Source organism: Rhinoderma darwinii (assembly GCF_050947455.1).
Source record: "Rhinoderma darwinii isolate aRhiDar2 chromosome 1 unlocalized genomic scaffold, aRhiDar2.hap1 SUPER_1_unloc_28, whole genome shotgun sequence".
Classification (NCBI taxonomy): Eukaryota; Metazoa; Chordata; class Amphibia; order Anura; family Rhinodermatidae; genus Rhinoderma; species Rhinoderma darwinii.
This window is the reverse complement of record NW_027461665.1, coordinates 1-21,526: the sequence shown is the minus strand read 5'-3', so window position 1 is coordinate 21,526 and position 21,526 is coordinate 1. Positions and strand designations below refer to the sequence as shown.

The window sequence follows — 21,526 nt, the reverse complement described above, 5'->3', positions numbered from 1 at the left end:
TTTATTATGTTGTTTAGATTTTGTTTCACAATAGATTAAATAGGACTATGGATTAAGGTTTTTAAAGTCAGTGGCCATTCTAAGCTGAATGTGCCTGCTCTCGTCAGATCTCAGAAGTTACACAGCTTAAGGCCTCGCTAGTACCAGTGTGGGAGACTGTCTGGGAATCCGTGGTGCGGTTGAATTTTTATTATGCCGTTTAGATTTTGTTTCACAATCGATTAAAAAGGACTATGGATTAAAGCATTTAATGTCAATGGCCATTCTAAGCTGAATGTCCCTGCTCTCGTCAGATTGCAGAAGTTACACAGCTTAAGGCCTCGCTAGTACCAGTGTGGGAGACTGTCTGGGAATCCGTGGTGCGGTTGACTTTTTATTATGTCGTTTAGATTTTGTTTCACAATCGATTAAAAAGGACTATGGATTAAAGCATTTAATGTCAATGGCCATTCTAAACTGAATGCGCCTGCTCTCGTCAGATCGCAGAAGTTACACAGCTTAAGGCCTCGCTAGTACCAGTGTGGGAGACTGTCTGGGAATCCGTGGTGCGGTTGACTTTTTATTATGTCGTTTAGATTTTGTTTCACAATCGATTAAAAAGGACTATGGATTAAAGCATTTAATGTCAATGGCCATTCTAAGCTGAATGTGCCTGCTTTCGTTAGATCGCAGAAGTTACACAGCTTAACGCCTCGCTAGTACCAATGTGGGAGACTGTCTGGGAATCCGTGGTGCGGTTAACTTTGTATTATGTCGTTTAGATTTTGTTTCACAATAGATTAAATAGGACTATGGATTAAAGCGTTTAACGTATTTGGCCATTCTAAGCTGAATGTACCTGCTCTCGTTAGATCGCAGAAGTTACACAGCTTAATGCCTCGCTAGTACCAGTGTGGGAGACTGTCTGGGAATCCGTGGTGCGGTTGACTTTTTATTATGTCGTTTAGATTTTGTTTCACAATCGATTAAAAAGGACTATGGATTAAAGCATTTAATGTCAATAACCATTCTAAGCTGAATGTCCATGCTCTCGTCAGATCGCAGAAGTTACACAGCCTAAGGCCTCGCTAGTACCAGTGTGGGAGACTGTCTCGGAATCCGTGGTGCGGTTGACTTTTTATTATGTCGTTTCGATTTTGTTTCACAATCGATTAAAAAGGACTATGGATTAAAGCATTTAATGTCAATGGCCATTCTAAACTGAATGTCCATGCTCTCGTCAGATCGCAGAAGTTACACAGCTTAAGGCCTCGCTAGTACCAGTGTGGGAGACTGTCTGGGAATCCGTGGTGCGGTTGACTTTTTATTATGTCGTTTAGATTTTGTTTCACAATCGATTAAAAAGGACTATGGATTAAAGCATTTAATGTCAATGGCCATTCGAAGCTGAATGTGCCTGCTCTCGTTAGATCGCAGAAGTTTCACAGCTTAAAACCTCGCTAGTACCAGTGTGGGAGACTGTCTGGGAATCCGTGGTGCGGTTGACTTTTTATTATGTCGTTTAGATTTTGTTTCACAATCGATTAAAAAGGACTATGGATTAAAGCATTTAATGTCAATGGCCATTCTAAGCTGAATGTGCCTGCTCTCGTTAGATCGCAGAAGTTACACAGCTTAACGCCTCGCTAGTTCCAGTGTGGGAGACTGTCTGGGAATCCGTGGTGCGGTTGACTTTTTATTATGTCGTTTAGATTTTGTTTCACAATAGATTAAATAGGACTATGGATTAAAGCATTTAACGTCAATGGCCATTCTAAGCTGAATGAGCCTGCTCTCGTCAGAACGCAGAAGTTACACAGCTTAATGCCTCGCTAGTACCAGTGTGGGAGACTGTCTGGGAATCCGTGGTGCGGTTGAATATTTATTATGTCGTTTAGATTTTGTTTCACAATCGATTAAAAAGGACTATGGATTAAAGCATTTAATGTCAATGGCCATTCTAAGCTGAATGTCCCTGCTCTCGTCAGATCGCGGAAGTTACACAGCTTAAGGCCTCGCTAGTACCAGTGTGGGAGACTGTCTGGGAATCCGTGGTGCGGTTGGCTTTTTATTATGTTGTTTAGATTTTGTTTCACAATAGATTAAATAGGACTATGGATTAGGGCTTTTAATGTCAGTGGCTATTCTAAGCTGAATGTGCCTGCTCTCGTCAGATCGCAGAAGTTACACAGCTTAAGGCCTCGCTAGTACCAGTGTGGGAGACTGTCTGGGAATCCGTGGTGCGGTTGACTTTTTATTATGTCGTTTAGATTTTGTTTCACAATCGATTAAAAAGGGCTATGGATTAAAGCATTTAATGTCAATGGCCATTCTAAACTGAATGTGCCTGCTCTCGTCAGATCGCAGAAGTTACACAGCTTAAGGCCTCGCTAGTACCAGTGTGGGAGACTGTCTGGGAATCCGTGGTGCGGTTGACTTTTTATTATGTCGTTTAGATTTTGTTTCACAATCGATTAAAAAGGACTATGGATTAAAGCATTTAATGTCAATGGCCATTCTAAGCTGAATGTGCCTGCTTTCGTTAGATCGCAGAAGTTACACAGCTTAACGCCTCGCTAGTACCAATGTGGGAGACTGTCTGGGAATCCGTGGTGCGGTTAACTTTGTATTATGTCGTTTAGATTTTGTTTCACAATAGATTAAATAGGACTATGGATTAAAGCGTTTAACGTATTTGGCCATTCTAAGCTGAATGTACCTGCTCTCGTTAGATCGCAGAAGTTACACAGCTTAATGCCTCGCTAGTACCAGTGTGGGAGACTGTCTGGGAATCCGTGGTGCGGTTGACTTTTTATTATGTCGTTTAGATTTTGTTTCACAATCGATTAAAAAGGACTATGGATTAAAGCATTTAATGTCAATAGCCATTCTAAGCTGAATGTCCATGCTCTCGTCAGATCGCAGAAGTTACACAGCTTAAGGCCTCGCTAGTACCAGTGTGGGAGACTGTCTCGGAATCCGTGGTGCGGTTGACTTTTTATTATGTCGTTTCGATTTTGTTTCACAATCGATTAAAAAGGACTATGGATTAAAGCATTTAATGTCAATGGCCATTCTAAACTGAATGTCCCTGCTCTCGTCAGATCGCAGAAGTTACACAGCTTAAGGCCTCGCTAGTACCAGTGTGCGAGACTGTCTGGGAATCCGTGGTGCGGTTGACTTTTTATTATGTCGTTTAGATTTTGTTTCACAATCGATTAAAAAGGACTATGGATTAAAGCATTTAATGTCAATGGCCATTCGAAGCTGAATGTGCCTGCTCTCGTTAGATCGCAGAAGTTTCACAGCTTAAAACCTCGCTAGTACCAGTGTGGGAGACTGTCTGGGAATCCGTGGTGCGGTTGACTTTTTATTATGTCGTTTAGATTTTGTTTCACAATCGATTAAAAAGGACTATGGATTAAAGCATTTAATGTCAATGGCCATTCTAAGCTGAATGTGCCTGCTCTCGTTAGATCGCAGAAGTTACACAGCTTAACGCCTCGCTAGTTCCAGTGTGGGAGACTGTCTGGGAATCCGTGGTGCGGTTGACTTTTTATTATGTCGTTTAGATTTTGTTTCACAATAGATTAAATAGGACTATGGATTAAAGAATTTAACGTCAATGGCCATTCTAAGCTGAATGTGCCTGCTCTCGTCAGATCGCAGAAGTTACACAGCTTAAGGCCTCGCTAGTACCAGTGTGGGAGACTGTCTGGGAATCCGTGGTGCGGTTGACTTTTTATTATGTCGTTTAGATTTTGTTTCACAATCGATTAAAAAGGACTATGGATTAAAGCATTTAATGTCAATGGCCATTCTAAGCTGAATGTCCCTGCTCTCGTCAGATCGCAGAAGTTACACAGCTTAAGGCCTCGCTAGTACCAGTGTGGGAGACTGTCTGGGAATCCGTGGTGCGGTTGACTTTTTATTATGTCGTTTAGATTTTGTTTCACAATAGATTAAATAGGACTATGGATTAAGGCATTTAACGTCAATGGCCATTCTAAGCTGAATGTCCCTGCTCTCGTCAGATCGCAGAAGTTACACAGCTTAAGGCCTCGCTAGTACCAGTGTGGGAGACAGTCTGGGAATCCGTGGTGCGGTTGACTTTTTATTATGTTGTTTAGATTTTGTTTCACAATAGATTAAATAGGACTATGGATTAAGGCTTTTAATGTCAATGGCCATTCTAAGCTGAATGTGCCTGCTCTCGTTAGATCGCAGAAGTTACACAGCTTAACGCCTCGCTAGTACCAGTGTGGGAGACTGTGTGGGAATCCGTGGTGCGGTTGACTTTTTATTATGTCGTTTAGATTTTGTTTCACAATCGATTAAAAAGGACTATGGATTAAAGCATTTAATGTCAATGGCCATTCTAAGCTGAATGTGCCTGCTTTCGTTAGATCGCAGAAGTTACACAGCTTAACGCCTCGCTAGTACCAATGTGGGAGACTGTCTGGGAATCCGTGGTGCGGTTAACTTTGTATTATGTCGTTTAGATTTTGTTTCACAATAGATTAAATAGGACTATGGATTAAAGCGTTTAACGTATTTGGCCATTCTAAGCTGAATGTACCTGCTCTCGTTAGATCGCAGAAGTTACACAGCTTAATGCCTCGCTAGTACCAGTGTGGGAGACTGTCTGGGAATCCGTGGTGCGGTTGACTTTTTATTATGTCGTTTAGATTTTGTTTCACAATCGATTAAAAAGGACTATGGATTAAAGCATTTAATGTCAATAGCCATTCTAAGCTGAATGTCCATGCTCTCGTCAGATCGCAGAAGTTACACAGTTTAAGGCCTCGCTAGTACCAGTGTGGGAGACTGTCTCGGAATCCGTGGTGCGGTTGACTTTTTATTATGTCGTTTCGATTTTGTTTCACAATCGATTAAAAAGGACTATGGATTAAAGCATTTAATGTCAATGGCCATTCTAAACTGAATGTCCCTGCTCTCGTCAGATCGCAGAAGTTACACAGCTTAAGGCCTCGCTAGTACCAGTGTGGGAGACTGTCTGGGAATCCGTGGTGCGGTTGACTTTTTATTATGTCGTTTAGATTTTGTTTCACAATCGATTAAAAAGGACTATGGATTAAAGCATTTAATGTCAATGGCCATTCGAAGCTGAATGTGCCTGCTCTCGTTAGATCGCAGAAGTTTCACAGCTTAAAACCTCGCTAGTACCAGTGTGGGAGACTGTCTGGGAATCCGTGGTGCGGTTGACTTTTTATTATGTCGTTTAGATTTTGTTTGACAATCGATTAAAAAGGACTATGGATTAAAGCATTTAATGTCAATGGCCATTCTAAGCTGAATGTGCCTGCTCTCGTTAGATCGCAGAAGTTACACAGCTTAACGCCTCGCTAGTTACAGTGTGGGAGACTGTCTGGGAATCCGTGGTGCGGTTGACTTTTTATTATGTCGTTTAGATTTTGTTTCACAATAGATTAAATAGGACTATGGATTAAAGCATTTAACGTCAATGGCCATTCTAAGCTGAATGTGCCTGCTCTCGTCAGAACGCAGAAGTTACACAGCTTAATGCCTCGCTAGTACCAGTGTGGGAGACTGTCTGGGAATCCGTGGTGCGGTTGAATATTTATTATGTCGTTTAGATTTTGTTTCACAATCGATTAAAAAGGACTATGGATTAAAGCATTTAATGTCAATGGCCATTCTAAGCTGAATGTCCCTGCTCTCGTCAGATCGCGGAAGTTACACAGCTTAAGGCCTCGCTAGTACCAGTGTGGGAGACTGTCTGGGAATCCGTGGTGCGGTTGGCTTTTTATTATGTTGTTTAGATTTTGTTTCACAATAGATTAAATAGGACTATGGATTAAGGCTTTTAATGTCAGTGGCCATTCTAAGCTGAATGTGCCTGCTCTCGTCAGATCGCAGAAGTTACACAGCTTAAGGCCTCGCTAGTACCAGTGTGGGAGACTGTCTGGGAATCCGTGGTGCGGTTGAATTTTTATTATGTCGTTTAGATTTTGTTTCACAATCGATTAAAAAGGACTATGGATTAAAGCATTTAATGTCAATGGCCATTCTAAGCTGAATTTCCCTGCTCTCGTCAGATTGCAGAAGTTGCACAGCTTAAGGCCTCGCTAGTACCAGTGTGGGAGACTGTCTGGGAATCCGTGGTGCGGTTGACTTTTTATTATGTCGTTTAGATTTTGTTTCACAATCGATTAAAAAGGACTATGGATTAAAGCATTTAATGTCAATGGCCATTCTAAACTGAATGTGCCTGCTCTCGTCAGATCGCAGAAGTTACACAGCTTAAGGCCTCGCTAGTACCAGTGTTGGAGACTGTCTGGGAATCCGTGGTGCGGTTGACTTTTTATTATGTCGTTTAGATTTTGTTTCACAATCGATTAAAAAGGACTATGGATTAAAGCATTTAATGTCAATGGCCATTCTAAGCTGAATGTGCCTGCTTTCGTTAGATCGCAGAAGTCACACAGCTTAACGCCTCGCTAGTACCAATGTGGGAGACTGTCTGGGAATCCGTGGTGCGGTTAACTTTGTATTATGTCGTTTAGATTTTGTTTCACAATAGATTAAATAGGACTATGGATTAAAGCGTTTAACATATTTGGCCATTCTAAGCTGAATGTACCTGCTCTCGTTAGATCGCAGAAGTTACACAGCTTAATGCCTCGCTAGTACCAGTGTGGGAGACTGTCTGGGAATCCGTGGTGCGGTTGACTTTTTATTATGTCGTTTAGATTTTGTTTCACAATCGATTAAAAGGACTATGGATTAAAGCATTTAATGTCAATGGCCATTCTAAGCTGAATGTGCCTGCTCTCGTCAGATCGCAGAAGTTACACAGCTTAAGGCCTCGCTAGTACCAGTGTGGGAGACTGTCTGGGAATCCGTGGTGCGGTTGACTTTTATTATGTCGTTTAGATTTTGTTTCACAATCGATTAAAAAGGACTATGGATTAAAGCATTTAATGTCAATGGCCATTCTAAGCTGAATGTGCCTGCTCTCGTCAGATCGCAGAAGTTACACAGCTTAGGGCCTCGCTAGTACCAGTGTGGGAGACTGTCTGGGAATCCGTGGTGCGGTTGACTTTTTATTATGTTGTTTAGATTTTGTTTCACAATAGATTAAATAGGACTATGGATTAAGGCTTTTAATGTCAATGGCCATTCTAAGCTGAATGTGCCTGCTCTCGTCAGATCGCAGAAGTTACACAGCTTAAGGCCTCGCTAGTACCAGTGTGGGAGACTGTCTGGGAATCCGTGGTGCGGTTGACTTTTTATTAAGTCGTTTAGATTTTGTTTCACAATAGATTAAATAGGACTATGGATAAAAGCTTTTAACGTCAATGGCCATTCTAAGCTGCATGTGCCTGCTCTCGTCAGATCGCAGAAGTTACACAGCTTAAGGCCTCGCTAGTACCAGTGTGGGAGACTGTCTGGGAATCCGTGGTGCGGTTGAATTTTTATTATGTCGTTTAAATTTTGTTTCACAATCGATTAAAAAGGACTATGGATTAAAGCATTTAATGTCAATGGCCATTCTAAGCTGAATGTGCCTGCTCTCGTCAGATCGCAGAAGTTACACAGCTTAAGGCCTCGCTAGTACCAGTGTGGGAGACTCTCTGGGAATCTGTGGTGTGGTTGACTTTTTATTATGTTGTTTAGATTTTGTTTCACAATAGATTAAATAGGACTATGGATTAAAGCTTTTAATGTCTATGGCCATTCTAAGCTGAATGTGCCTGCTCTCGTCAGATCGCAGAAGTTACACAGCTTAAGGCCTCACCAGTACCAGTGTGGGAGACTGTCTGGGAATCCGTGGTGCGGTTGACTTTTTATTATGTCGTTTAGATTTTGTTTCACAATTGATTAAAAAGGACTATGGATTAAAGCATTTAACGTCAATGGCCATTCTAAGCTGAATGTGCCTGCTCTCGTCAGAACGCAGAAGTTACACAGCTTAAGGCCTCGCTAGTACCAGTGTGGGAGACTGTCTGGGAATCCGTGGTGCGGTTAAATTTTTATTATGTCGTTTAGATTTTGTTTCACAATAGATTAAATAGGACTATGGATTAAAGCATTTAACGTCAATGGCCATTCTAAGCTGAATGTGCCTGCTCTCGTCAGATCGCAGAAGTTACACAGCTTAAGGCCTCGCTAGTACCAGTGTGGGAGACTCTCTGGGAATCTGTGGTGCGGTTGACTTTTTATTATGTTGTTTAGATTTTGTTTCACAATAGATTAAATAGGACTATGGTTTAAGGCTTTTAAAGTCAATGGCCATTCTAAGCTGAATGTGCCTGCTCTCTTCAGATCGCAGAAGTTACACAGCTTAAGGCCTTGCTAGTACCAGTGTGGGAGACTGTCTGGGAATCCGTGGTGCGGTTGACTTTTTATTATGTCGTTTAGATTTTGTTTCACAATCGATTAAAAAGGACTATAGATTAAAGCATTTAATGTCAATGGCCATTCTAAGCTGAATGTGCCTGCTCTCGTTAGATCGCAGAAGTTACACAGCTTAACGCCTCGCTAGTACCAGTGTGGGAGACTGTCTGGGAATCCGTGGTGCGGTTGACTTTTTATTATGTCGTTTAGATTTTGTTTCACAATAGATTAAATAGGACTATGGATTAAAGCGTTTAACGTCAATGGCCATTCTAAGCTGAATGTGCCTGCCCCCGTCAGATCGCAGAAGTTACACAGCTTAAGGCCTCGCTAGTACCAGTGTGGGAGACTGTCTGGGAATCCGTGGTGCGGTTGAATTTTTATTATGTCGTTTAGATTTTGTTTCACAATCGATTAAAAAGGACTATGGATTAAAGCATTTAATGTCAATGGCCATTCTAAGCTGAATGTCCCTGCTCTCGTCAGATCGCAGAAGTTACACAGCTTAAGGCCACACCAGTACCAGTGTGGGAAACTGTCTGGGAATCCGTGGTGCGGTTGACTTTTTATTATGTCGTTTAGATTTTGTTTCACAATTGATTAAAAAGGACTATGGATTAAAGCATTTAACGTCAATGGCAATTCTAAGCTGAATGTGCCTGCTCTCGTCAGAACGCAGAAGTTACACAGCTTAAGGCCTCACTAGTACCAGTGTGGGAGACTGTCTGGGAATCCATGGTGCGGTTGAATTTTTATTATGTCGTTTAGATTTTGTTTCACAATCGATTAAAAAGGACTATAGATTAAAGCATTTAATGTCAATGGCCATTCTAAGCTGAATGTCCCTGCTCTCGTCAGATCGCAGAAGTTACACAGCTTAAGGCCTCGCTAGTACCAGTGTGGGAGACTGTCTGGGAATCCGTGGTGCGGTTGACTTTTTATTATGTCGTTTAGATTTTGGTTCACAATCGATTAAAAAGGACTATGGATTAAAGCATTTAATGTCAATCGCCATTCTAAGCTGAATGTGCCTGCTCTCGTCAAATCGCAGAAGTTACTCAGCTTAAGGCCTCGCTAGTACCAGTGTGGGAGACTGTCTGGGAATCCGTGGAGCGGTTGACTTTTTATTATGTCGTTTAGATTTTGTTTCACAATCGATTAAAAAGGACTATGGATTAAAGCATTTAATGTCAATGGCAATTCTAAGCGGAATGTGCCTGCTCTCATCAGATCGCAGAAGTTACACAGCTTAAGGCCTCGCTAGTACCAGTGTGGGAGACTGTCTTGGAATCCGTGGTGCGGTTGACTTTTTATTATGTCGTTTAGATTTTGTTTCACAATCGATTAAAAAGGACTATGGATTAAAGCATTTAATGTCAATGGCCATTCTAAGCTGAATGTGCCTGCTCTCGTCAGATCGCAGAAGTTACGCAGCTTAAGGCCTCGCTAGTACCAGTGTGGGAGACTGTCTGGGAATCCGTGGTGCGGTTGACTTTTTATTATGTCGTTTAGATTTTGTTTCACAATCGATTAAAAAGGACTATGGATTAAAGCATTTAATGTCAATGGCCATTCTAAGCTGAATGTGCCTGCCCTCGTTAGATCGCAGAAATTACACAGCTTAACGCCTCGCTAGTACCAGTGTGGGAGACTGTCTGGGAATCCGTGGTGCGGTTGACTTTTTATTATGTCGTTTAGATTTTGTTTCACAATCGATTAAAAAGGACTATGGATTAAAGCATTTAATGTCAACGGCCATTCTAAGCTGAATGTGCCTGCTCTCGTCAGATCGCAGAAGTTACACAGCTTAAGGCCTCGCTAGTACCAGTGTGGGAGACTGTCTGGGAATCCGTGGTGCGGTTGACTTTTTATTATGTCGTTTAGATTTTGTTTCACAATCGATTAAAAAGGACTATGGATTAAAGCATTTAATGTCAATGGCCATTCTAAGCTGAATGTGCCTGCTCTCGTTAGATCGCAGAAGTTACACAGCTTAACGCCTCGCTAGTACCAGTGTGGGAGACTGTCTGGGAATCTGTGGTGCGGTTGACTTTTTATTATGTCGTTTAGATTTTGTTTCACAATCGATTAAAAAGGACTATGGATTAAAGCATTTAATGTCAATGGCTATTCTAAGCTGAATGTGCCTGCTCTCGTCAGATCGCAGAAGTTACACAGCTTAAGGCCTCGCTAGTACCAGTGTGGGAGACTGTCTGGGAATCCGTGGTGCGGTTGACTTTTTATTATGTCGTTTAGATTTTGTTTCACAATCGATTAAAAAGGACTATAGATTAAAGCATTTAATGTCAATGGCCATTCTAAGCTGAATGTCCCTGCTCTCGTCAGATCGCAGAAGTTACACAGCTTAAGGCCTCGCTAGTACCAGTGTGGGAGACTGTCTGGGAATCCGTGGTGCGGTTGACTTTTTATTATGTCGTTTAGATTTTGTTTCACAATCGATTAAAAAGGACTATGGATTAAAGCATTTAATGTCAATCGCCATTCTAAGCTGAATGTGCCTGCTCTCGTCAAATCGCAGAAGTTACTCAGCTTAAGGCCTCGCTAGTACCAGTGTGGGAGACTGTCTGGGAATCCGTGGAGCGGTTGACTTTTTATTATGTCGTTTAGATTTTGTTTCACAATCGATTAAAAAGGACTATGGATTAAAGCATTTAATGTCAATGGCAATTCTAAGCGGAATGTGCCTGCTCTCGTCAGATCGCAGAAGTTACACAGCTTAAGGCCTCGCTAGTACCAGTGTGGGAGACTGTCTTGGAATCCGTGGTGCGGTTGACTTTTTATTATGTTGTTTAGATTTTGTTTCACAATCGATTAAAAAGGACTATGGATTAAAGCATTTAATGTCAATGGCCATTCTAAGCTGAATGTGCCTGCTCTCGTCAGATCGCAGAAGTTACGCAGCTTAAGGCCTCGCTAGTACCAGTGTGGGAGACTGTCTGGGAATCCGTGGTGCGGTTGACTTTTTATTATGTCGTTTAGATTTTGTTTCACAATCGATTAAAAAGGACTATGGATTAAAGCATTTAATGGCAATGGCCATTCTAAGCTGAATGTGCCTGCTCTCGTTAGATCGCAGAAGTTACACAGCTTAACGCCTCGCTAGTACCAGTGTGGGAGACTGTCTGGGAATCCGTGGTGCGGTTGACTTTTTATTATGTCGTTTAGATTTTGTTTCACAATCGATTAAAAAGGACTATGGATTAAAGCATTTAATGTCAATGGCCATTCTAAGCTGAATGTGCCTGCTCTCGTCAGATCGCAGAAGTTACACAGCTTAAGGCCTCGCTAGTACCAGTGTGGGAGACTGTCTGGGAATCCGTGGTGCGGTTGACTTTTTATTATGTCGTTTAGATTTTGTTTCACAATCGATTAAAAAGGACTATGGATTAAAGCATTTAATGTCAATGGCCATTCTAAGCTGAATGTGCCTGCTCTCGTTAGATCGCAGAAGTTACACAGCTTAACGCCTCGCTAGTACCAGTGTGGGAGACTGTCTGGGAATCTGTGGTGCGGTTGACTTTTTATTATGTCGTTTAGATTTTGTTTCACAATCGATTAAAAAGGACTATGGATTAAAGCATTTAATGTCAATGGCCATTCTAAGCTGAATGTGCCTGCTCTCGTCAGATCGCAGAAGTTACACAGCTTAAGGCCTCGCTAGTACCAGTGTGGGAGACTGTCTGGGAATCCGTGGTGCGGTTGACTTTTTATTATGTCGTTTAGATTTTGTTTCACAATCGATTAAAAAGGACTTTGGATTAAAGCATTCAATGTCAATGGCCATTCTAAGCTGAATGTGCCTGCTCTCGTCAGATTGCAGAAATTACACAGCTTAAGGCCTCGCTAGTACCAGTGTGGGAGACTGTCTGGGAATCCGTGGTGCGGTTGACTTTTTATTATGTCGTTTAGATTATGTTTCACAATAGATTAAATAGGACTATGGATTAAAGCATTTAACGTCAATGGCAATTCTAAGCTGAATGTGCCTGCTCTCGTCAGAACGCAGAAGTTACACAGCTTAAGGCCTCGCTAGTACCAGTGTGGGAGACAGTCTGGGAATCCGTGGTGCGGTTGACTTTTTATTATGTCGTTTAGATTTTGTTTCACAATAGATTAAATAGGACTATGGATTAAAGCATTAAACGTCAATGGCCATTCTAAGCTGAATGTGCCTGCTCTCGTCAGATCGCAGAAGTTACACAGCTTAAGGCCTCACCAGTACCAGTGTAGGAGACGGACTGGGAATCCGTGGTGCGGTTGACTTTTTATTATGTCGTTTAGATTTTGTTTCACAATTGATTAAAAAGGAGTATGGATTAAAGCATTTAACGTCAATGGCCATTCTAAGCTGAATGTGCCTGCTCTCGTCAGATCGTAGAAGTTACACAGCTTAAGGCCTTGCTAGTACCAGTGTGGGAGACTGTCTGGGAATCCGTGGTGCGGTTGATTTTTTATTATGTCGTTTAGATTTTGTTTCACAATAGATTAAATAGGACTATGGATTAAAGCACTTAACGTCAATGGCCATTCTAAGCTGAATGTGCCTGCTCTCGTCAGATCGCAGAAGTTACACAGCTTAAGGCCTCACCAGTACCAGTGTGGGAGAAGGTCTGGGAATCCATGGTGCGGTTGACTTTTTATTATGTCGTTTAGATTTTGATTCACAATTGATTAAAAAGGACTATGGATTAAAGCATTTAACGTCAATGGCCATTCTAAGCTGAATGTGCCTGCTCTCGTCAGAACGCAGAAGTTACACAGCTTAAGGCCTCGCTAGTACCAGTGTGGGAGAGTGTCTGGGAATCCGTGGTGCGGTTGAATTTTTATTATGTCGTTTAGATTTTGTTTCACAATCGATTAAAAAGGACTATGGATTAAAGCATTTAATGTCAATGGCCATTCTAAGCTGAATGTCCCTGCTCTCGTCAGATCGCAGAAGTTACACAGCTTAAGGCCTCGCTAGTACCAGTGTGGGAGACTGTCTGGGAATCCGTGGTGCGGTTGAATTTATATTATGTCGTTTAGATTTTGTTTCACAATAGATTAAATAGGACTATGGATTAAAGCATTTAACGTCAATGGCCATTCTAAGCTGAATGTGCCTGCTCTCGTCAGATCGCAGAAGTTACACAGCTTAAGGCCTCGCTAGTACCAGTGTGGGAGACTCTCTGGGAATCTGTGGTGCGGTTGACTTTTTATTATGTTGTTTAGATTTTGTTTCACAATAGATTAAATAGGACTATGGATTAAGGCTTTTAAAGTCAATGGCCATTCTAAGCTGAATGTGCCTGCTCTCGTCAGATCGCAGAAGTTACACAGCTTAAGGCCTCGCTAATACCAGTGTGGGAGACTGTCTGGGAATCCGTGGTGCGGTTGACTTTTTATTATGTCGTTTAGATTTTGTTTCACAATCGATTAAAAAGGACTATAGATTAAAGCATTTAATGTCAATGGCCATTCTAAGCTGAATGTGCCTGCTCTCGTTAGATCGCAGAAGTTACACAGCTTAACGCCTCGCTAGTACCAGTGTGGGAGACTGTCTGGGAATCCGTGGTGCGGTTGACTTTTTATTATGTCGTTTAGATTTTGTTTCACAATAGATTAAATAGGACTATGGATTAAAGCATTTTAAGGCAATGGCTATTCTAAGCTGAATGTGCCTGCTCTCGTCAGATCGCAGAAGTTACACAGCTTAGGGCCTCGCTAGTACCAGTGTGGGAGACTGTCTTGGAATCCGTGGTGCGGTTGAATTTTTATTATGTCGTTTAGATTTTGTTTCACAATAGATTAAATAGGACTATGGATTAAAGCATTTAACGTCAATGGCCATTCTAAGCTGAATGTGCCTGCTCTCGTCAGATTGCAGAAGTTACACAGCTTAAGGCCTCGCTAGTACCAGTGTGGGAGACTCTCTGGGAATCTGTGGTGCGGTTGACTTTTTATTATGTTGTTTAGATTTTGTTTCACAATCGATTAAAAAGGACTATGGATTAAAGCATTTAATGTCAATGGCCATTCTAAGCTGAATGTGCCTGCTCTCGTCAGATCGCAGAAGTTACTCAGCTTAAGGCCTCGCTAGTACCAGTGTGGGAGACTGTCTGGGAATCCGTGGAGCGGTTGACTTTTTTATTATGTCGTTTAGATTTTGTATCACAATCGATTAAAAAGGACTATGGATTAAAGCATTTAATGTCAATGGCCATTCTAAGCTGAATGTGCCTGCTCTCGTCAGATCGCAGAAGTTAGACAGCTTAAGGCCTCGCTAGTACCAGTGTGGGAGACTGTCTAGGAATCCGTGGTGCGTTTGACTTTTCATTATGTCGTTTAGATTTTGTTTCACAATCGATTAAAAAGGACTATGGATTAAAGCATTTAATGTCAATGGCCATTCTAAGCTGAATGTGCCTGCTCTTGTCAGATCGCAGAAGTTACACAGCTTAAGGCCTCGCAAGTACCAGTGTGGGAGACTGTCTGGGAATCCGTGGTGCGGTTGAATTTTTATTATGTCGTTTAGATTTTGTTTCACAATAGATTAAATAGGACTATGGATTAAAGCATTTAACGTCAATGGCCATTCTAAGCTGAATGTGCCTGCTCTCGTCAGATCGCAGAAGTTACACAGTTTAAGGCCTCACCAGTACCAGTGTGGGAGACGGTCTGGGAATCCGTGGTGCGGTTGACTTTTTATTATGTCGTTTAGATTTTGATTCACAATTGATTAAAAAGGACTATGGATTAAAGAATTTAACGTCAATGGCCATTCTAAGCTGAATGTGCCTGCTCTCGTCAGAACGCAGAAGTTACACAGCTTAAGGCCTCGCTAGTACCAGTGTGGGAGAGTGTCTGGGAATCCGTGGTGCGGTTGAATTTTTATTATGTCGTTTAGATTTTGTTTCACAATCGATTAAAAAGGACTATGGATTAAAGCATTTAATGTCAATGGCCATTCTAAGCTGAATGTCCCTGCTCTCGTCAGATCGCAGAAGTTACACAGCTTAAGGCCTCGCTAGTACCAGTGTGGGAGACTATCTGGGAATCCGTGGTGCGGTTGAATTTTTATTATGTCGTTTAGATTTTGTTTCACAATAGATTAAATAGGACTATGGATTAAAGCATTTAAAGTCAATGGCTATTCTAAGCTGAATGTGCCTGCTCTCGTCAGATCGCAGAAGTTACACAGCTTAGGGCCTCGCTAGTACCAGTGTGGGAGACTGTCTGGGAATCCGTGGTGCGGTTGAATTTTTATTATGTCGTTTAGATTTTGTTTCACAATCGATTAAAAAGGACTATGGATTAAAGCATATAATGTCAATGGCCATTCTAAGCTGAATGTCCCTGCTCTCGTCAGATCGCAGAAGTTACACAGCTTAAGGCCTCGCTAGTACCAGTGTGGGAGACTGTCTGGGAATCCGTGGTGCGGTTGACTTTTTATTATGTCGTTTAGATTTTGTTTCACAATCGATTAAAAAGGACTATGGATTAAAGCATTTAATGTCAATGGCCATTCTAAGCTGAATGTGCCTGCTCTCGTCAGATCGCAGAAGTTACTCAGCTTAAGGCCTCGCTAGTACAAGTGTGGGAGACTGTCTGGGAATCCGTGGAGCGGTTGACTTTTTTATTATGTCGTTTAGATTTTGTATCACAATCGATTAAAAAGGACTATGGATTAAAGCATTTAATGTCAATGGCCATTCTAAGCTGAATGTGCCTGCTCTCGTCAGATCGCAGAAGTTACACAGCTTAAGGCCTCGCTAGTACCAGTGTGGGAGACTGTCTAGGAATCCGTGGTGCGTTTGACTTTTTATTATGTCGTTTAGATTTTGTTTCACAATCGATTAAAAAGGACTATGGATTAAAGCATTTAATGTCAATGGCCATTCTAAGCTGAATGTGCCTGCTCTTGTCAGATCGCAGAAGTTACACAGCTTAAGGCCTCGCTAGTACCAGTGTGGGAGACTGTCTGGGAATCCGTGGTGCGGTTGAGTTTTTATTATGTCGTTTAGATTTAGTTTCACAATCGATTAAAAAGGACTATGGATTAAAGCATTTAATGTCAATGGCCATTCTAAGCTGAATGTGCCTGCTCTTGTCAGATCGCAGAAGTTACACAGCTTAAGGCCTCGCTAGTACCAGTGTGGGAGACTGTCTGGGAATCCGTGGTGCGGTTGAGTTTTTATTATGTCGTTTAGATTTTGTTTCACAATCGATTAAAAAGGACTATGGATTAAAGCATTTAATGTCAATGGCCATTCTAAGCTGAATGTCCCTGCTCTCGTCAGATAGCAGAAGTTACACAGCTTAAGGCCTCGCTAGTACCAGTGTGGGAGACTGTCTGGGAATCCGTGGTGCGGTTGACTTTTTATTATGTCGTTTAGATTTTGTTTCACAATCGATTAAAAAGGACTATGGATTAAAGCATTTAATGTCAATGGCCATTCTAAGCTGAATTCGCCTGCTCTCGTCAGATCGCAGAAGTTACACAGCTTAAGGCCTCGCTAGTACCAGTGTGGGAGACTGTCTGGGAATCCGTGGTGCGGTTGACTTTTTATTATGTCGTTTAGATTTTGTTTCACAATCGATTAAAAAGGACTATGGATTAAAGCATTTAATGTCAATGGCCATTCTAAGCTGAATGTGCCTGCTCTCGTCAGATCGCAGAAGTTACACAGCTTAAGGCCTCGCTAGTACCAGTGTGGGAGACTGTCTGGGAATCCGTGGTGCGGTTGACTTTTTATTATGTCGTTTAGATTTTGTTTCACAATAGATTAAATAGGACTATGGATTAAAGCATTTAACGTCAATGGCCATTCTAAGCTGAATGTGCCTGCTCTCGTCAGATCGCAGAAGTTACACAGCTTAAGGCCTCGCTAGTACCAGTGTGGGAGACTGTCTGGGAATCCGTGGTGCGGTTGACTTTTTATTATGTCGTTTAGATTTTGTTTCACATTCGATTAAAAAGGACTATGGATTAAAGCATTTAAAGTCAATGGCCATTCTAAGCTGAATGTGCCTGCTCTCGTCAGATCGCAGAAGTTACACAGCTTAACGCCTCGCTAGTACCAGTGTGGGAGACTCTCTGGGAATCTGTGGTGCGGTTGACTTTTTATTATGTTGTTTAGATTTTGTTTCACAATAGATTAAATAGGACTATGGATTAAGGCTTTTAAAGTCAATGGCCATTCTAAGCTGAATGTGCCTGCTCTCGTCAGATCGCAGAAGTTACACAGCTTAAGGCCTCGCTAGTACCAGTGTGGGAGACTGTCTGGGAATCCGTGGAGCGGTTGACTTTTTATTATGTCGTTTAGATTTTGTTTCACAATCGATTAAAAAGGACTATGGATTAAACCATTTAATGTCAATGGCCATTCTAAGCTGAATGTGCCTGCTCTCGTCAGATCGCAGAAGTTACACAGCTTAAGGCCTCGCTAGTACCAGTGTGGGAGACTGTCTGGGAATCCGTGGTGCGGTTGACTTTTTATTATGTCGTTTAGATTTTGTTTCACAATCGATTAAAAAGGACTATGGATTAAAGCATTTAATGTCAATGGCCATTCTAAGCTGAATGTCCCTGCTCTCGTCAGATCGCAGAAGTTACACAGCTTAAGGCCTCGCTAGTACCAGTGTGGGAGACTGTCTGGGAATCCGTGGTGCGGTTGACTTTTTATTATGTCGTTTAGATTTTGTTTCACAATCGATTAAAAAGGACTATGGATTAAAGCATTTAATGTAAATGGCCATTCTAAGCTGAATGTGCCTGCTCTCGTCAGATCGCAGAAGTTACACAGCTTAAGGCCTCGCTAGTACCAGTGTGGGAGACTGTCTGGGAATCCGTGGTGCGGTTGACTTTTTATTATGTCGTTTAGATTTTGTTTCACAATAGATTAAATAGGACTATGGATTAAAGCATTTAACGTCAATGGCCATTCTAAGCTGAATGTGCCTGCTCTCGTCAGATCGCAGAAGTTACACAGCTTAAGGCCTCGCTAGTACCAGTGTGGGAGACTGTCTGGGAATACGTGGTGCGGTTGACTTTTTATTATGTCGTTTAGATTTTGTTTCACAATCGATTAAAAAGGACTATGGATTAAAGCATTTAATGTCAATGGCCATTCTAAGCTGAATGTGCCTGCTCTCGTCAGATCGCAGAAGTTACACAGCTTAAGGCCTCGCTAGTACCAGTGTGGGAGACTGTCTGGGAATCCGTGGTGCGGTTGACTTTTTATTATGTCGTTTAGATTTTGTTTCACAATCGATTAAAAAGAACTATGGATTAAAGCATTTAATGTTAATGGCCATTCTAAGCTGAATGTGCCTGCTCTCGTTAGATTGCAGAAGTTACACAGCTTAACGCCTCGCTAGTACCAGTGTGGGAGACTGTTTGGGAATCCGTGGTGCGGTTGACTTTTTATTATGTCGTTTAGATTTTGTTTCACAATCGATTAAAAAGGACTATGGATTAAAGCATTTAATGTCAATGGCCATTCTAAGCTGAATGTGCCTGCTCTCGTCAGATCGCAGAAGTTACACAGCTTAAGGCCTCGCTAGTACCAGTGTGGGAGACTGTCTGGGAATGCGTGGTGCGGTTGACTTTTTATTATGTCGTTTAGATTTTGTTTCACAATCGATTAAAAAGGACTATGGATTAAAGCATTTAATGTCAATGGCCATTCTAAGCTGAATGTGCCTGCTTTCGTTAGATCGCAGAAGTTACACAGCTTAACGCCTCGCTAGTACCAGTGTGGGAGACTGTCTGGGAATCCGTGGTGCGGTTGACTTTTTATTATGTCGTTTAGATTTTGTTTCACAATCGATTAAAAAGGACTATGGATTAAAGCATTTAATGTCAATGGCCATTCTAAGCTGAATGTGCCTGCTCTCGTCAGATCGCAGAAGTTACACAGCTTAAGGCCTCGCTAGTACCAGTGTGGGAGACTGTCTGGGAATCCGTGGTGCGGTTGACTTTTTATTATGTCGTTTAGATTTTGTTTCACAATCGATTAAAAAGGACTATGGATTAAAGCATTTAATGTCAATGGCCATTCTAAGCTGAATGTGCCTGCTCTCGTCAGATCGCAGAAGTTACACAGCTTAAGGCCTCGCTAGTACCAGTGTGGGAGACTGTCTGGGAATCCGTGGTGCGGTTGACTTTTTATTATGTCGTTTAGATTTTGTTTCACAATCGATTAAAAAGAACTATGGATTAAAGCATTTAATGTTAATGGCCATTCTAAGCTGAATGTGCCTGCTCTCGTTAGATCGCAGAAGTTACACAGCTTAACGCCTCGCTAGTACCAGTGTGGGAGACTGTTTGGGAATCCGTGGTGCGGTTGACTTTTTATTATGTCGTTTAGATTTTGTTTCACAATCGATTAAAAAGGACTATGGATTAAAGCATTTAATGTCAATGGCCATTCTAAGCTGAATGTGCCTGCTTTCGTTAGATCGCAGAAGTTACACAGCTTAACGCCTCGCTAGTACCAGTGTGGGAGACTGTCTGGGAATCCGTGGTGCGGTTGACTTTTTATTATGTCGTTTAGATTTTGTTTCACAATCGATTAAAAAGGACTATGGATTAAAGCATTCAATGTCTATGGCCATTCTAAGCTGAATGTGCCTGCTCTCGTCAGATTGCAGAAGTTACACAACTTAAGGCCTCGCTAGTACCAGTGTGGGAGACTGTCTGGGAATCCGTGGTGCGGTTGACTTTTTGTTATGTCGTTTAGATTTTGTTTCACAATAGATTAAATAGGACTATGGATTAAAGCATTTAACGTCAATGGCAATTCTAAGCTGAATGTTCCTGCTCTCGTCAGAACGCAGAAGTTACACAGCTTAAGGCCTCGCTAGTACCAGTGTGGGAGACAGTCTGGGAATCCATGGTGCGGTTGACTTTTTATTATGTTGTTTAGATTTTGTTTCACAATAGATTAAATAGGACTTTGGATTAAGGCTTTTAATGTCAATGGCCATTCTAAGCTGAATTTGCCTTCTCTCGTTAGATCGCAGAAGTTACACAGCTTAACGCTTCGCTAGTACCAGTGTGGGAGACTGTCTGGGAATCCGTGGTGCGGTTGACTTTTTATTATGTCGTTTAGATTTTGTTTCACAATAGATTAAATAGGACTATGGATTAAAGCATTTAACGTCAATGGCCATTCTAAGCTGAATGTGCCTGCTCTCGTCAGATCGCAGAAGTTACACAGCTTAAGGCCTCACCAGTACCAGTGTGGGAGACTGTCTGGGAATCCGTGGTGCGGTTGACTTTTTATTATGTCGTTTAGATTTTGTTTCACAATTGATTAAAAAGGACTATGGATTAAAGCATTTAATGTCAATGGCCATTCTAAGCTGAATGTGCCTGCTCTCGTCAGAACGCAGAAGTTACACAGCTTAAGGCCTCACCAGTACCAGTGTGGGAGAGTGTCTGGGAATCCGTGGTGCGGTTGCATTTTTATTATGTCGTTTAGATTTTGTTTCACAATCGATTAAAAAGGACTATGGATTAAAGCATTTAATGTCAATGGCCATTCTAAGCTGAATGTCCCTGCTCTCGTCAGATCGCAGAAGTTACACAGCTTAAGGCCTCGCTAGTACCAGTGTGGGAGACTGTCTGGGAATCCGTGGTGCGGTTGAAATTTTATTATGTCGTTTAGATTTTGTTTCACAATAGATTAAATAGGACTATGGATTAAAGCATTTAACGTCAATGGCCATTCTAAGCTGAATGTGCCTGCTCTCGTCAGATCGCAGAAGTTACACAGCTTAAGGCCTCGCTAGTACCAGTGTGGGAGACTGTCTGGGAATCCGTGGTGCGGTTGAATTTTTATTATGTCGTTTAGATTTTGTTTCACAATCGATTAAAAAGGACTATGGATTAAAGCATTTAATGTCAATGGCCATTCTAAGCTGAATGTCCCTGCTCTCGTCAGATCGCAGAAGTTACACAGCTTAAGGCCTTACCAGTGTGGGAGACTGTCTGAGAATCCGTGGTGCGGTTGACTTTTTATTATGTCGTTTAGATTTTGTTTCACAATTGATTAAAAAGGACTATGGATTAAAGCATTTAATGTCAATGGCAATTCTAAGCTGAATGTGCCTGCTCTCGTCAGAACGCAGAAGTTACACAGCTTAAGGCCTCACTAGT

At 41.8% G+C, this 21,526-nt stretch overlaps 93 pseudogenes; all 93 read left to right on the top strand.

The window, feature by feature from the left end:
- Positions 1-66: 66 nt before the first annotated feature.
- Positions 67-185, top strand: LOC142672470 (5S ribosomal RNA; annotated as a pseudogene).
- Positions 186-252: 67 nt separating this feature from the next.
- On the top strand, positions 253-371 carry LOC142671664 (5S ribosomal RNA; annotated as a pseudogene).
- A 67-nt stretch (positions 372-438) lies between these two features.
- LOC142673059 (5S ribosomal RNA) lies at positions 439-557 on the top strand (annotated as a pseudogene).
- Positions 558-1,182: 625 nt separating this feature from the next.
- Positions 1,183-1,301, top strand: LOC142672435 (5S ribosomal RNA; annotated as a pseudogene).
- Positions 1,302-1,740: 439 nt separating this feature from the next.
- On the top strand, positions 1,741-1,859 carry LOC142672592 (5S ribosomal RNA; annotated as a pseudogene).
- Positions 1,860-1,926: 67 nt separating this feature from the next.
- Positions 1,927-2,045, top strand: LOC142671589 (5S ribosomal RNA; annotated as a pseudogene).
- A 67-nt stretch (positions 2,046-2,112) lies between these two features.
- On the top strand, positions 2,113-2,231 carry LOC142671399 (5S ribosomal RNA; annotated as a pseudogene).
- Positions 2,232-2,298: 67 nt separating this feature from the next.
- LOC142671353 (5S ribosomal RNA) lies at positions 2,299-2,417 on the top strand (annotated as a pseudogene).
- Positions 2,418-2,856: 439 nt separating this feature from the next.
- LOC142672489 (5S ribosomal RNA) lies at positions 2,857-2,975 on the top strand (annotated as a pseudogene).
- Positions 2,976-3,042: 67 nt separating this feature from the next.
- On the top strand, positions 3,043-3,161 carry LOC142672705 (5S ribosomal RNA; annotated as a pseudogene).
- Positions 3,162-3,600: 439 nt separating this feature from the next.
- On the top strand, positions 3,601-3,719 carry LOC142671702 (5S ribosomal RNA; annotated as a pseudogene).
- A 67-nt stretch (positions 3,720-3,786) lies between these two features.
- LOC142672971 (5S ribosomal RNA) lies at positions 3,787-3,905 on the top strand (annotated as a pseudogene).
- Positions 3,906-3,972: 67 nt separating this feature from the next.
- On the top strand, positions 3,973-4,091 carry LOC142671659 (5S ribosomal RNA; annotated as a pseudogene).
- A 67-nt stretch (positions 4,092-4,158) lies between these two features.
- LOC142672280 (5S ribosomal RNA) lies at positions 4,159-4,277 on the top strand (annotated as a pseudogene).
- A 439-nt stretch (positions 4,278-4,716) lies between these two features.
- On the top strand, positions 4,717-4,835 carry LOC142672716 (5S ribosomal RNA; annotated as a pseudogene).
- A 67-nt stretch (positions 4,836-4,902) lies between these two features.
- LOC142671623 (5S ribosomal RNA) lies at positions 4,903-5,021 on the top strand (annotated as a pseudogene).
- A 439-nt stretch (positions 5,022-5,460) lies between these two features.
- LOC142672249 (5S ribosomal RNA) lies at positions 5,461-5,579 on the top strand (annotated as a pseudogene).
- Positions 5,580-5,646: 67 nt separating this feature from the next.
- On the top strand, positions 5,647-5,765 carry LOC142671588 (5S ribosomal RNA; annotated as a pseudogene).
- A 67-nt stretch (positions 5,766-5,832) lies between these two features.
- On the top strand, positions 5,833-5,951 carry LOC142671783 (5S ribosomal RNA; annotated as a pseudogene).
- A 253-nt stretch (positions 5,952-6,204) lies between these two features.
- Positions 6,205-6,323, top strand: LOC142671836 (5S ribosomal RNA; annotated as a pseudogene).
- Positions 6,324-6,761: 438 nt separating this feature from the next.
- LOC142671689 (5S ribosomal RNA) lies at positions 6,762-6,880 on the top strand (annotated as a pseudogene).
- Positions 6,881-6,946: 66 nt separating this feature from the next.
- LOC142672951 (5S ribosomal RNA) lies at positions 6,947-7,065 on the top strand (annotated as a pseudogene).
- A 67-nt stretch (positions 7,066-7,132) lies between these two features.
- On the top strand, positions 7,133-7,251 carry LOC142671677 (5S ribosomal RNA; annotated as a pseudogene).
- Positions 7,252-7,318: 67 nt separating this feature from the next.
- LOC142671728 (5S ribosomal RNA) lies at positions 7,319-7,437 on the top strand (annotated as a pseudogene).
- A 67-nt stretch (positions 7,438-7,504) lies between these two features.
- On the top strand, positions 7,505-7,623 carry LOC142671496 (5S ribosomal RNA; annotated as a pseudogene).
- Positions 7,624-7,690: 67 nt separating this feature from the next.
- LOC142671710 (5S ribosomal RNA) lies at positions 7,691-7,809 on the top strand (annotated as a pseudogene).
- Positions 7,810-7,876: 67 nt separating this feature from the next.
- Positions 7,877-7,995, top strand: LOC142671864 (5S ribosomal RNA; annotated as a pseudogene).
- Positions 7,996-8,062: 67 nt separating this feature from the next.
- On the top strand, positions 8,063-8,181 carry LOC142673101 (5S ribosomal RNA; annotated as a pseudogene).
- A 67-nt stretch (positions 8,182-8,248) lies between these two features.
- LOC142671459 (5S ribosomal RNA) lies at positions 8,249-8,367 on the top strand (annotated as a pseudogene).
- A 67-nt stretch (positions 8,368-8,434) lies between these two features.
- Positions 8,435-8,553, top strand: LOC142672116 (5S ribosomal RNA; annotated as a pseudogene).
- Positions 8,554-8,620: 67 nt separating this feature from the next.
- Positions 8,621-8,739, top strand: LOC142671824 (5S ribosomal RNA; annotated as a pseudogene).
- A 67-nt stretch (positions 8,740-8,806) lies between these two features.
- On the top strand, positions 8,807-8,925 carry LOC142671791 (5S ribosomal RNA; annotated as a pseudogene).
- Positions 8,926-8,992: 67 nt separating this feature from the next.
- LOC142672550 (5S ribosomal RNA) lies at positions 8,993-9,111 on the top strand (annotated as a pseudogene).
- A 67-nt stretch (positions 9,112-9,178) lies between these two features.
- Positions 9,179-9,297, top strand: LOC142672970 (5S ribosomal RNA; annotated as a pseudogene).
- Positions 9,298-9,364: 67 nt separating this feature from the next.
- On the top strand, positions 9,365-9,483 carry LOC142672043 (5S ribosomal RNA; annotated as a pseudogene).
- Positions 9,484-9,550: 67 nt separating this feature from the next.
- LOC142672244 (5S ribosomal RNA) lies at positions 9,551-9,669 on the top strand (annotated as a pseudogene).
- Positions 9,670-9,736: 67 nt separating this feature from the next.
- LOC142671327 (5S ribosomal RNA) lies at positions 9,737-9,855 on the top strand (annotated as a pseudogene).
- A 67-nt stretch (positions 9,856-9,922) lies between these two features.
- Positions 9,923-10,041, top strand: LOC142672685 (5S ribosomal RNA; annotated as a pseudogene).
- A 67-nt stretch (positions 10,042-10,108) lies between these two features.
- Positions 10,109-10,227, top strand: LOC142672064 (5S ribosomal RNA; annotated as a pseudogene).
- A 67-nt stretch (positions 10,228-10,294) lies between these two features.
- On the top strand, positions 10,295-10,413 carry LOC142672448 (5S ribosomal RNA; annotated as a pseudogene).
- Positions 10,414-10,480: 67 nt separating this feature from the next.
- Positions 10,481-10,599, top strand: LOC142673107 (5S ribosomal RNA; annotated as a pseudogene).
- A 67-nt stretch (positions 10,600-10,666) lies between these two features.
- On the top strand, positions 10,667-10,785 carry LOC142672968 (5S ribosomal RNA; annotated as a pseudogene).
- Positions 10,786-10,852: 67 nt separating this feature from the next.
- LOC142672042 (5S ribosomal RNA) lies at positions 10,853-10,971 on the top strand (annotated as a pseudogene).
- Positions 10,972-11,038: 67 nt separating this feature from the next.
- On the top strand, positions 11,039-11,157 carry LOC142672473 (5S ribosomal RNA; annotated as a pseudogene).
- A 67-nt stretch (positions 11,158-11,224) lies between these two features.
- Positions 11,225-11,343, top strand: LOC142671450 (5S ribosomal RNA; annotated as a pseudogene).
- A 67-nt stretch (positions 11,344-11,410) lies between these two features.
- LOC142672648 (5S ribosomal RNA) lies at positions 11,411-11,529 on the top strand (annotated as a pseudogene).
- A 67-nt stretch (positions 11,530-11,596) lies between these two features.
- Positions 11,597-11,715, top strand: LOC142671665 (5S ribosomal RNA; annotated as a pseudogene).
- Positions 11,716-11,782: 67 nt separating this feature from the next.
- LOC142672447 (5S ribosomal RNA) lies at positions 11,783-11,901 on the top strand (annotated as a pseudogene).
- Positions 11,902-11,968: 67 nt separating this feature from the next.
- On the top strand, positions 11,969-12,087 carry LOC142671653 (5S ribosomal RNA; annotated as a pseudogene).
- A 67-nt stretch (positions 12,088-12,154) lies between these two features.
- LOC142671337 (5S ribosomal RNA) lies at positions 12,155-12,273 on the top strand (annotated as a pseudogene).
- Positions 12,274-12,340: 67 nt separating this feature from the next.
- Positions 12,341-12,459, top strand: LOC142671618 (5S ribosomal RNA; annotated as a pseudogene).
- A 67-nt stretch (positions 12,460-12,526) lies between these two features.
- LOC142672105 (5S ribosomal RNA) lies at positions 12,527-12,645 on the top strand (annotated as a pseudogene).
- Positions 12,646-12,712: 67 nt separating this feature from the next.
- LOC142672188 (5S ribosomal RNA) lies at positions 12,713-12,831 on the top strand (annotated as a pseudogene).
- A 253-nt stretch (positions 12,832-13,084) lies between these two features.
- On the top strand, positions 13,085-13,203 carry LOC142672329 (5S ribosomal RNA; annotated as a pseudogene).
- A 67-nt stretch (positions 13,204-13,270) lies between these two features.
- On the top strand, positions 13,271-13,389 carry LOC142671680 (5S ribosomal RNA; annotated as a pseudogene).
- Positions 13,390-13,456: 67 nt separating this feature from the next.
- Positions 13,457-13,575, top strand: LOC142673100 (5S ribosomal RNA; annotated as a pseudogene).
- A 67-nt stretch (positions 13,576-13,642) lies between these two features.
- LOC142671524 (5S ribosomal RNA) lies at positions 13,643-13,761 on the top strand (annotated as a pseudogene).
- A 67-nt stretch (positions 13,762-13,828) lies between these two features.
- On the top strand, positions 13,829-13,947 carry LOC142672115 (5S ribosomal RNA; annotated as a pseudogene).
- Positions 13,948-14,200: 253 nt separating this feature from the next.
- Positions 14,201-14,319, top strand: LOC142671747 (5S ribosomal RNA; annotated as a pseudogene).
- Positions 14,320-14,386: 67 nt separating this feature from the next.
- On the top strand, positions 14,387-14,505 carry LOC142671612 (5S ribosomal RNA; annotated as a pseudogene).
- Positions 14,506-14,573: 68 nt separating this feature from the next.
- On the top strand, positions 14,574-14,692 carry LOC142671803 (5S ribosomal RNA; annotated as a pseudogene).
- A 67-nt stretch (positions 14,693-14,759) lies between these two features.
- LOC142672414 (5S ribosomal RNA) lies at positions 14,760-14,878 on the top strand (annotated as a pseudogene).
- A 67-nt stretch (positions 14,879-14,945) lies between these two features.
- On the top strand, positions 14,946-15,064 carry LOC142672162 (5S ribosomal RNA; annotated as a pseudogene).
- Positions 15,065-15,131: 67 nt separating this feature from the next.
- LOC142672328 (5S ribosomal RNA) lies at positions 15,132-15,250 on the top strand (annotated as a pseudogene).
- A 67-nt stretch (positions 15,251-15,317) lies between these two features.
- LOC142671607 (5S ribosomal RNA) lies at positions 15,318-15,436 on the top strand (annotated as a pseudogene).
- Positions 15,437-15,503: 67 nt separating this feature from the next.
- On the top strand, positions 15,504-15,622 carry LOC142671958 (5S ribosomal RNA; annotated as a pseudogene).
- Positions 15,623-15,689: 67 nt separating this feature from the next.
- LOC142672967 (5S ribosomal RNA) lies at positions 15,690-15,808 on the top strand (annotated as a pseudogene).
- Positions 15,809-15,875: 67 nt separating this feature from the next.
- On the top strand, positions 15,876-15,994 carry LOC142672225 (5S ribosomal RNA; annotated as a pseudogene).
- Positions 15,995-16,062: 68 nt separating this feature from the next.
- On the top strand, positions 16,063-16,181 carry LOC142671814 (5S ribosomal RNA; annotated as a pseudogene).
- A 67-nt stretch (positions 16,182-16,248) lies between these two features.
- On the top strand, positions 16,249-16,367 carry LOC142672256 (5S ribosomal RNA; annotated as a pseudogene).
- A 67-nt stretch (positions 16,368-16,434) lies between these two features.
- Positions 16,435-16,553, top strand: LOC142672255 (5S ribosomal RNA; annotated as a pseudogene).
- A 67-nt stretch (positions 16,554-16,620) lies between these two features.
- On the top strand, positions 16,621-16,739 carry LOC142671817 (5S ribosomal RNA; annotated as a pseudogene).
- A 67-nt stretch (positions 16,740-16,806) lies between these two features.
- LOC142672889 (5S ribosomal RNA) lies at positions 16,807-16,925 on the top strand (annotated as a pseudogene).
- A 67-nt stretch (positions 16,926-16,992) lies between these two features.
- Positions 16,993-17,111, top strand: LOC142671641 (5S ribosomal RNA; annotated as a pseudogene).
- Positions 17,112-17,178: 67 nt separating this feature from the next.
- On the top strand, positions 17,179-17,297 carry LOC142671629 (5S ribosomal RNA; annotated as a pseudogene).
- A 67-nt stretch (positions 17,298-17,364) lies between these two features.
- Positions 17,365-17,483, top strand: LOC142672266 (5S ribosomal RNA; annotated as a pseudogene).
- A 67-nt stretch (positions 17,484-17,550) lies between these two features.
- On the top strand, positions 17,551-17,669 carry LOC142671295 (5S ribosomal RNA; annotated as a pseudogene).
- A 67-nt stretch (positions 17,670-17,736) lies between these two features.
- Positions 17,737-17,855, top strand: LOC142671615 (5S ribosomal RNA; annotated as a pseudogene).
- Positions 17,856-17,922: 67 nt separating this feature from the next.
- Positions 17,923-18,041, top strand: LOC142672966 (5S ribosomal RNA; annotated as a pseudogene).
- A 67-nt stretch (positions 18,042-18,108) lies between these two features.
- Positions 18,109-18,227, top strand: LOC142671373 (5S ribosomal RNA; annotated as a pseudogene).
- A 67-nt stretch (positions 18,228-18,294) lies between these two features.
- LOC142673006 (5S ribosomal RNA) lies at positions 18,295-18,413 on the top strand (annotated as a pseudogene).
- A 67-nt stretch (positions 18,414-18,480) lies between these two features.
- Positions 18,481-18,599, top strand: LOC142671603 (5S ribosomal RNA; annotated as a pseudogene).
- Positions 18,600-18,852: 253 nt separating this feature from the next.
- On the top strand, positions 18,853-18,971 carry LOC142672914 (5S ribosomal RNA; annotated as a pseudogene).
- A 67-nt stretch (positions 18,972-19,038) lies between these two features.
- On the top strand, positions 19,039-19,157 carry LOC142672611 (5S ribosomal RNA; annotated as a pseudogene).
- A 67-nt stretch (positions 19,158-19,224) lies between these two features.
- Positions 19,225-19,343, top strand: LOC142671591 (5S ribosomal RNA; annotated as a pseudogene).
- Positions 19,344-19,410: 67 nt separating this feature from the next.
- LOC142671579 (5S ribosomal RNA) lies at positions 19,411-19,529 on the top strand (annotated as a pseudogene).
- Positions 19,530-19,596: 67 nt separating this feature from the next.
- Positions 19,597-19,715, top strand: LOC142672563 (5S ribosomal RNA; annotated as a pseudogene).
- Positions 19,716-19,782: 67 nt separating this feature from the next.
- On the top strand, positions 19,783-19,901 carry LOC142672608 (5S ribosomal RNA; annotated as a pseudogene).
- A 67-nt stretch (positions 19,902-19,968) lies between these two features.
- Positions 19,969-20,087, top strand: LOC142672496 (5S ribosomal RNA; annotated as a pseudogene).
- Positions 20,088-20,154: 67 nt separating this feature from the next.
- Positions 20,155-20,273, top strand: LOC142672417 (5S ribosomal RNA; annotated as a pseudogene).
- Positions 20,274-20,526: 253 nt separating this feature from the next.
- On the top strand, positions 20,527-20,645 carry LOC142671246 (5S ribosomal RNA; annotated as a pseudogene).
- Positions 20,646-20,898: 253 nt separating this feature from the next.
- Positions 20,899-21,017, top strand: LOC142671810 (5S ribosomal RNA; annotated as a pseudogene).
- A 67-nt stretch (positions 21,018-21,084) lies between these two features.
- Positions 21,085-21,203, top strand: LOC142671401 (5S ribosomal RNA; annotated as a pseudogene).
- Positions 21,204-21,526: the final 323 nt, after the last annotated feature.